The following is an 8,543-nucleotide window of genomic DNA, read 5'->3' on the forward strand; positions in this document are numbered from 1 at the left end:
AAAAATCTACTGATTTCTATTTGAGATGGTGATATCAGCCTGCAAAAAATGATGAACACCACCAAACTAGTATTTTAGACATATCTGGATGAAGTTTTACCATCCATTTATAAGAATCAACTCAGAGATGCCATATACCAAAGTCTATAAAACTATTTTACAAATTAACAGCTGCTAAAGAAAAACTTAGTAACTTTGAACGTTGTGTAATTAAGTGCAGGTTTGATACAGTCTAATTTAATGACTTTTCACTTTCTGGACAACAGCCCTTTGTTCCCCCCTTTTTAAAAAATGGATTCACTACTTTGATTTCTTACCTTTACCCACAAAGGAAAAATTGGTCACACTCATGGTTCTACTCTAACTGAATGCAGCTCACCACTGCTACACAACAGTATACAGATGCCTGACTTCAATGTAAGTCTTCCAGAACAACAACGGTTGATGACGGGTCTGCTCCTACCACCTTTGCTGCCCTGGCTGTCCTCTCAGCTTTCTCTGCAGGAAGTGAGGAGCAGGAAGGGATATTCCCTGCCAGTTGGTGCCTTTCTGCATCCATCCCCATGGGATTTCATAGAACTTTTACAGAAAATTAAGAACGTGCTAAACACTTCACTGATCGTGAATTATGACACCCCTTGCCATATATGTTCCTCTCTGACAACTGTAACCACAGATATCATCCCTTTTCTGAACATCCATGTGGCCTGAAAGCCTCAATCTAACCTCTGAATACGTACTGAGCTGAGATGGGAGCTGATAGCTCCTCCCTGCCAAACACTGTATTTTTTTTTTTTTTTTTTTTTAAGATGGAGTCTTGCTCTGTCGCCCAGGCTGGAGTGCAGTGGCGCAATCTCGGCTCACTGCAAGCTCCGCCTCCAGGGTTCACGCCATTCTCCTGCCTCAGCCTCCCGACTAGCTGGGACTACAGGCGCCCGCAACCACGCCCAGCTAATTTTTTGTATTTTTAGTAGAGACGGGGTTTCACCGGGTTAGCCAGGATGGTCTCGATCTCCTGACCTCGTGATCCGCCCGCCTCGGCCACCCAAAGTGCTGGGATTACAGGCCTGAGCCACCGCGCCCGGCCCAAACACTGTATATTTGAAAGTAAGACACCTGCTCAGTGCTGAGGAGAGAAAGGATCTGCTTGAGGTCCCAGAACTTCTTGGTAGCCACCCCATTCATCCTCCCAAACAGTTCCCTCTCATCTTTTGTATCAAGTCTGAAGCAGTAGGAGCTGCAAAACCTCCTCATTTACCTGCATCCTCCCTGGGCACCTATAACAATGCCTAGAACATTGAAGCAGATCAGTAAAAGGGGGATGGACAAAGAAGGGAGAATCCAGAGGCACCCAAGTCAAAATCTAGAAGTCAAGGCAGAAGAGGGACTAGGACTGTGAGAAATGTACAAGGAAAAAGCTATGGGGGCGCAGAAAAGAGTTGCCTACGGAGCAGCTAAGTGCCCAAGCTCTGGAGTGAAGCAGAGCTACGCTTTTTCATTCAGGCAGTCAACAAATATTCACTGAGGACCTTCTTGGTGCAGGCAGTTGTTATGCGCAGGGGATAGACAGGCTGAGCAACACAAAATAGGCCCTGTTCACATGAGGAGAAGAGAACAAGTAAACACCTTTAATTTCAACTAGTGACAAAAGACAAGAGAAAAAACCCAGAGTTTGTGTTACAAAGGGTGTGTATGGGGATGGGGGGGTGCAATTTTAGACAACATAGCCAAGGAAAAGCGTCTTTGAGAACGCAGCATTTACGACTGAGACTCCGATGGCCTTGGACTATGGATGGCCAGGTGTGTGACCTTGGGCACTCAACCTCTCTGAGCCCCAGTTTTCTCATCTGGATTATAGAGCCAACACCCAGTACCTCGCAGGGCCGGAAGGGCGTAAAAGTATATGGACCTAAGTCACCTGGCACGCACTTAGTAGACTGTTTATTGTCATTCTGGGCAGGTTAGAGACCTGTGACAGATGTGAAAGTTCAGGAGAAAAGCGTGAAAACGCAAGGTCCCTGTAGGACCAACTACTATTCCAAGAATCTACTTCCTTGCACATCACCTCCCTACTGGATTGCGAGTTCTAGGGCAGGAACCAGGTGGTCTCCCCTCCGACCCCCAGCACCAGGAGGCAAAGCCGAGAGCGCCGAGCGCTGGGCCAGGCACCGGGCCACCTGGCTGCCGCTGCCCCCGAGGCAGCCATCTTGGTGTCTCCGGGGCGAGTTCGCCACGCAGGCGCCGAAGACAGCGCGGCCAGGCGCGCGGGGATGCGGCGGAGGGCCCTTCCCACCGGGGACGAGGCCCACAGGATGCTGGGCTTCGGGATGCTGGAAGCGGGGTGCTGTCCGGCCGCAGGATGGCAAGGATCCCCAGGTGCAGGGACCCCCCGGCCCGAGGCATCCCCAGTCCGCAAAGAGGCTTCAGACCTCCGAGCCCGGGGTCTCCCCGCAGCCGGCCCGCGGGTGCACGGCCAGAGCCTGCCCGAGCCTGCGCGCCTCCGCCGGGCCCACTGCGCGTTTCCCACCCACCTGGCTGGGCCTGCCGCCCGCGACTCACCGCTTTCCCCGGGCTGCCGCCCGCGCTGCTCGCAGGTCCCGCTCAGTGCAGCCTCCGCCGCCACCGGAAACGCTTCTCCCGCCACGGCGTCCTCGCGCGTCCCCGGAGCGCGTCCTCGCGCGGGCCCGCGAGCGCGCGTCCGGGCCCGGGAGCTACGAGGCCCAGGGACCCGCCCTCCGGGTCCAGGCCCCGCCCCGCGCCCGCGACTCCGCTTCTGGCTTAGCGACCGCGCCCCGGCTCCACGAGGAACTCCAAGCCCATCCTCACGGTGGTGTGGGGCTCTGCGCGGGCTGGGGCCACTATGTTCCATTTGGGTTTCCCTTAAGGGACTGCTTCTTTATCATTTCTTTATTCCCAGGGCCTTGGCATAGCCAGCATCCATTCACGCACTCATTTACCCAATTAAAGTGTGGAGCTTGGCAAGACTGGCGCTACAAGGCGATTTTAGGACTTTAGTGCCACGACCTGATTTATGTCTTAAACAACAACAACAATAACAGCAACAACAACAGCACTCTGTCTTCTTTACGGAGAACAGACTGTGTGGGAGGGGATGTGCAGGCAGAGAGGCTGTTTAGCGAGACGCTGTGGTTATCAAGGAGAGGAATCATGGTGTTTTGGACCAGGTGGGTAACCTGGGCATATTTAAAGGGCAAATGAAATCTAATAAATGGTGAATTACATCATAAATTACATAGGAAGATTCCATTTTTAAAGATGTAAATTCTCCCCCAAATGACCTATGACAATTCAAAAAAAAAAATTCGACAACACTAGTGTGCATGGTGGAGTGTGTGTTATAACTGCACAAGCGGACTGCAAAATGTATATGAAAAAAATAAAGAGCCAGAAATAGCCAAACAAGCTTTTAAGAAAAGAGCAAGGCAGAGTGGCTTGTCCTACAGATAAAAAACTTGTTATAAAACATTGGTAAATAAGAAAGGTGGTGTGTTTGCTCCGGGGTCAACAAAGTGCCTCACGAGCCAAATAGAGTTGCTATCCATGTAGAAACCTGCACATGTAGAAACCTGCTGTGAGTTGGCATCACAGGTCAGGGAAAAAGGTTAGATATTCATTAAACAGTACCGGGATAGCCAAATCCCTACTTGTATAATACATGAAACTCAACTCCAGGTGGATTAATGATCCAAACGTGAAAAACAAAACTTCTAAAACTTAAGCAATATGCCCCAGATATTTTGAGTGGTATTCCTCATCCTCCAAATTCCTATGAATGTTTAACTAGCTTTTTCTCTGTACCATACGCTGTGCCAAGTGCTCGGCTCAAAAAGATATATAAAAGATCGCCCCTTCTTGGCTGGGCACTGTGGCTCATTCCTATAATCTTAGCACTTTGGGAGGCTGAAGTGGGTGCATCACCTGGGCTCAGAAGTTTAAGCCTGGACAACATGGTAAAACCCCATCTCTACGAGAAATACAAAAAAGTACCTGGGCATGGTGGCGTATGGTCCCGGCTACTCAGGAGGCTGAGGTAGGAGGATTGCTAGAGCCTGGGATGTGGAGGTTGCAGTAGGCTGAGATTGTGCCACTGCACTCCAACCTAGGTAATAGAGTGAGACCCTGTCTCTCTCTCTCTCACACACACAAAAGAAAACTAACAATTATAAAAAAATTTACAAAAGAAAAAACCAAAACCAGTTTCTCCAAAGAGCTTATGAGCAAGGCGGTAAACATGTAAATAACTGTTTAAAATAAATGGTTAACAATTCAATAGAAAACTTGCAACAGTAGAATGTGGAATATATTGTATAACTAAGAGCCATGAGAACACAGAGAAGGGATTGACTAGTTGCCTGCAGAATGGGCATGTGGAAGAGGTTTAGTAGATACAAATGTATCAGTTGTCTGTTGCCACAGTAATGCTATATGACAACCACAAAATCTTGGGACTATGCAACAGTAAACATTTAGTTTTGTTCTTGAGTGTATGGGTTGGCTGGGAGGTTCTGCTGACCTGAGCTGGGCTCTGCAGAGCTTGCTCATGTGTCTGTGGTCACCTTTGGGCCATCAGCGGCATTGCCGATCTTGGCAGCGCTCTCTCATATGTGTCTGGGGCCTCAGCTGGGATAACTGGGTCGGGATGGCTCTGCTCCATTTCTCATTCCTCCAGTAGGCTGGCCTGGACATGTTCAAATGGCAAAGGCAGAGAAAGGAGAGAGTAGATGCACTCAAGGCCTCTTGAGGCCAAGGCTTGAAACTTGCAAACCTTCATTTCCAAGGCATCCTATTGGTCAAAGCAGGTCAACAAGGCCAGCCCCTATTCAGGGTGAAATAGACTTTATCTTTTGATGAGAGGAGCTGCCAAGCAACATGGTAAGCAGGTGTAGACATATAGACTCGTGGAGAATTGTGGATTTTTTTTTTCTTCAAAAATTCTGTCACGTGTAGTTTTTGTCTTTCCAGCATCTCAATTTCTCTTGGGGAATTCCCCTCCCGCATTTCATTTGACGTTGTCCGATTATCAATCACGGTACTTGATCTCCTCCTGCCCGCCACAGTCATGGGTACATGGCCCAAGCTGGGCCAAACAGAATTCTGCCCTGAATTTATATGTAGGCGCTGGGGAAGAGAAGTAACCTCTCCTCCCCGCCTCCCTTCCCCACCACACACATATATTGGGACAGCTAATCTAAGAGAATGTGGATTAAGGGCTGCTAGAGCTGTGGAAGTGAAGCCAGGCTAAAGGATGTGAGAGACAGAGGTCAGATGACATCATATCAGGCCCCGAACTCAGCCAAGCCCCGAGGCTAGGTCTGCCTCCTGGTCTACCGCCTGGGCTTCCCGCTATGGGAGTCAGTAACCCCCATCCCCTGCCCCAACTCTTCTTTTCCCTTCCTTTTCTTTTTTCCTTGTTTTTAAAATCTTAAGCTCTTGTGAGTTGAATTTCCATCCCTGACTAACTGGGGAGAGGAGATGTTCATAGAGGTGGTGACATCCGAGCTAGTGCGACCAGATTTGAAAAAGCGGGAAAAGCAGATGGATGAAGGAAGAAAAATGAGAGGGAATTAAAAGTGGAAAGAAAGGGTTTATATGATTTCCAGTCATTGTTTCAATTACAACCCTTTCAGAAACAGCTTCCATAAAGCTAAAATGACATTTCTCTTTGATTCAGAAAACGAATACTTGGGAATTCTTGCTAGGCTTGCATCAACAAAAGTTGCAAAACCCTTGCATTTTAATACGGACTTTGACCATTCAGGGAACAGCAAAAACAAGACAGCGCTTAAATCAGCAAAGGTTAGGGGCATTTCTGAGCATAGCAAAAGTTCAGGGAGCTGAGGAAAGATCTTGCTGAATGTATCACAAAGTGAAGTTTTCATCAGGACAGGACAGGTAATCCAATGAGAACCATATTTTTTGTTGTTTGTTTAAATGAACTCTTTAATGAAAACTTTAAATTCCAGAAGATATTAGCCATGGTTTTTTTTTTTTTCTTTTGTTTTCCTGGAGCCTTACTCTGTCGCCAGGCTGGAGTGCAGTGGTGGGATCTCGGCTCACTGCAACCTCTGACTCCCTGGTTCAAGCGATTCTCCTGCCTCAGCCTCCGGAGTAGCTGGGACTACAGTTGCACGCCACCATGCCCAGCTAATTTTTGTATTTTTAGTAGAGACGGGGTTTCACCATGTTGGCCAGGATGGTCTCGATCTCTTGACCTCATGATCCACCCACTTCAGCCTCCCAGAGTGCTGGGAATACGGGCATGAGCCTCTGCGCCTGGCCGCCACGTTGTTTTTGATTATAAAAGAAATACGTAATCAAATGAATTTGAAAGTACAGAAAAGTACAAGTGTACACTCAATGCTACTTCCCAGAAATCTCCCTGCTAGATTTTTAGTGTATTCCCTTCCAATATTTTCATTCCTTTTCTGACCCATCAAACTTCTGTTCATCCCATGCTTGAGTTTCAGCTCTCTGTATGCAGAAGCCCAGAAGCACGTGGCACAGTGCTTAAGCACACAGGATCTGCAGACGGGTCTGCCTGGGTTCTGATTCCACCTCTGCCTGGATCGGGTGTGAGACCCTACACAAATTAGTTCCTTGATCTTGCTGTGCATTGGTTTATGTCTAAATGGGGTAAGACTAACACTTACCTGGGGCCATCGTGACCATTACCTGAGATTACATATGTGCAGAGATGAGCAGGGTGCCTGGTCAATGGTGAGCCTTGATAATTGAGAGCTGTTTTTCTTAGAGTTCCAGCTTCATGGCTCCTGCGGCTTCATAAACTCTCTCTGCATAGTTTTACAGTCCTGTCTTCTCTCTAGACCATGAACTCTTTCAAACAAGAAACTCGGTGTCATTCAACTTTCTGTCCCCAGTGTCTAGCAGGACATCCAGTGAATGCTGTATTTGTTTGTTAAATATGTGGTGAGAATCCTGGTCCATGTGTTTTATGTTTTGCTTTCTTTACTCAAAGTTATATTTTATAAACATGTTCTCAAGTCACATCGTAATCTTCATTATTCATTCTTTCATGCTTTTGATTCGCTAAATGCCTATTGAACACTGACTGATTCTACATAAGTCGTTATTCTAAGTGCTAAGGAGTCTACAGTGAATGGAACACATGTAGCCCCTTGCCCTCACGCAGTTGACTGTGTAGGAAATGAAGACAGACAATAAACACAATGAATAAGTAGAATATATAAGGCTGGGCGTGGTGGATCACGCCTGTAATCCCAGCACTTTGGGAGGCCAAGGCGGGCAGAACACATGAAGTTGGGAGTTTGAGACCAGCCTGACCAACACGGAGAAACCCCGTCTCTACTAAAAATACAGTATTAACCAGGTGTGGTGGTGCATGCCTGTAATCCCAGCTACTTGGGAGGCTGAGGCAGGAGAATTGCTTGAACCTGGGAGGCGGAGGTTGTGGCCAGCTGAGATCACACCATTGCACTCCAGCCTGGGCAACAAGAGCGAAACTCTGTCTCCAAAAAAAAAGTAGAATATATGGCATGTTAGAAGGTAGTAAGTCCTATAAGTAAACAAAGAAGGGGGTATGGGGGTGACAGGGAGCGAGGTCAGGGAAGACCTAGGGGAAGGTGCCCTTTCTTGTTTGAATGGCTGTAGAACATTTCATGGAGCAGGTGTGTCAGCGTCCACCCCACCTGTCGAAAAAAGTCTTTTTGTACTACCCACTCATGCACACTGGATTCAGTGTGGTTTCTTCTCAGGTGAGGGAAGACCTGGAGATTCTGGGTCCAGAAACTCCGCAGAGCCTAACAGAAAGGAGGGAGAGGAATGCCAGTAACTGAGTGTCCACTGTGAGCAGGGCAGGCAACACATACCCTAACCACTTGCACAAATATCTTCTCTCGTCTTCACTGGAACCCTGAGGGGTTAACTACTTATATCAGTCAGGCTTCTCTAGAGAAATGGACCAATACACTGTATCTATATCTCTCTATATATACTATATCTCCATCCATCTCTCTCTCTCCATCTATTTGTCTAGAATGATTTACTTTAAGAAACTGGCTGACATAATTGTGGTGATTGGCAAGTCTGAAATCTCTAGGGCAGGTCAGCAGGCTGGAAACTCAGGCAAGAATTGATGCTGTAGTCTTGAGGCTGAACTTCACCGGGAAAATCAGGTTTTCCTCTTAGGGCCTTCAACCAATTGAATGAGGTCCACCCACATTACCGAGGGTAATCTTTTTTGTTTAAAGTCAGTTGGTTGTAGATATCAACCACATCTACAAAACTCCTTCGCAGCAACACCTAGATCGGTGTTTGATTAATTCACTCTATAGACTAGCCAGGTTGGCACATAAAAGCAACCGTCACACTAATCTACCCCTGATTTTACATCTCCATTTCTACTCTTGCCTCTAACTGTTCAGTCCCTGATCTCTTAGAAAGGTAAATAAAATCATGCTCCCTCTGCTTTTAAATCATCAACAGCTTCCAGTTATACTTATGATAAAATTTGAACTCTTTACTGTGGCCTATGGACCCTCATG

At 47.4% G+C, this 8,543-nt stretch overlaps 1 protein-coding gene across 6 annotated transcripts in view; it reads right to left on the bottom strand.

Annotated features, from left to right (window-relative positions):
• Window positions 1-2,792, bottom strand: part of SFXN1 (sideroflexin 1) — a 45,351-nt gene extending 42,559 nt beyond the window's left edge. The window contains exon 1 of one of the 6 annotated variants that reach the window (XM_030824924.1): window positions 2,560-2,792. The gene's annotated coding sequence lies outside the window, so the exon portion shown is untranslated. Of the gene's footprint in view, window positions 1-2,531 lie in introns of all 6 variants that reach the window. The other 5 variants (XM_003273256.3, XM_030824918.1, XM_030824907.1 and 2 more) reach the window with 5 other exon arrangements.
• Between the last annotated feature and the right edge of the window lie 5,751 nt (window positions 2,793-8,543).

The sequence above is a fragment of the Nomascus leucogenys genome, chromosome 2, assembly GCF_006542625.1.
Source record: "Nomascus leucogenys isolate Asia chromosome 2, Asia_NLE_v1, whole genome shotgun sequence".
In the NCBI taxonomy this organism is placed as follows: Eukaryota; Metazoa; Chordata; class Mammalia; order Primates; family Hylobatidae; genus Nomascus; species Nomascus leucogenys.